At 40.8% G+C, this 642-nt stretch overlaps 1 non-coding gene across 1 annotated transcript; it reads right to left on the bottom strand.

The window, feature by feature from the left end:
* Positions 1 to 273: 273 nt before the first annotated feature.
* On the bottom strand, positions 274 to 379 carry LOC141609801 (small nucleolar RNA R71). Its single transcript, XR_012527711.1, has one exon. It is a non-coding gene; the product is annotated as a small nucleolar RNA R71 (small nucleolar RNA).
* Positions 380 to 642: the final 263 nt, after the last annotated feature.

Here is a 642-nt window from a genome sequence, read left to right as displayed (position 1 = left end):
GCATTCATACAATTAGTTGAGAGAAGTCAATTTGGAGTGATGTCTAGTGAAGACCCTCATTCACATATGGAGACTTTTTGTGACTATTGTGATGCGATTTCTCAAACCGGAGTTACTCAAGACCAAATCCGATAGGTATTATTTCCTTTTTATTTGATTGGTACCGCAGAGCAATGGTTGAAGAGCCTAGACAAGGCTACCCTTGGTATTGATTCATGGAAGAAGTTAGCACTTGCTTTTTACAAGAAATTATATCCTCTGGAGAAGACCAATATGTTGAGAGCCAAATCACCGGGTTCAAGCAAAGGGATGAAGAATCATTGTATGAAGCATGGGAGCGATTTAAGGACACTTGTCGCTCTTGTCCACACCATGGGCTTAGTGAGTGGTTCCTTGTGCAACAATTTTGGAACGGTTTATATGAAGACTCCCGCAATATTCTCAATATGGGATATTCACCAAGTTGATGACAATCAAACATGGTCCAAAATCGAAGAGATGGCGGTTCATAATTCACAATATAGTAGGCCTCGAAAGGCCACTAGAGGAGGAAGGCATGAGGTAGATTCCATCACACAATTGGGTGCTTAACTAAGTGCTCATATTGACACCATTAATTTGAAGTTTGAGAAGGCCATGTCT

This window comes from Silene latifolia, chromosome 10, assembly GCF_048544455.1.
Source record: "Silene latifolia isolate original U9 population chromosome 10, ASM4854445v1, whole genome shotgun sequence".
Taxonomy (NCBI): domain Eukaryota; kingdom Viridiplantae; phylum Streptophyta; class Magnoliopsida; order Caryophyllales; family Caryophyllaceae; genus Silene; species Silene latifolia.
Note: the sequence above shows the minus strand (reverse complement) of the source record. Positions and strands in the feature narration are given on the sequence as shown.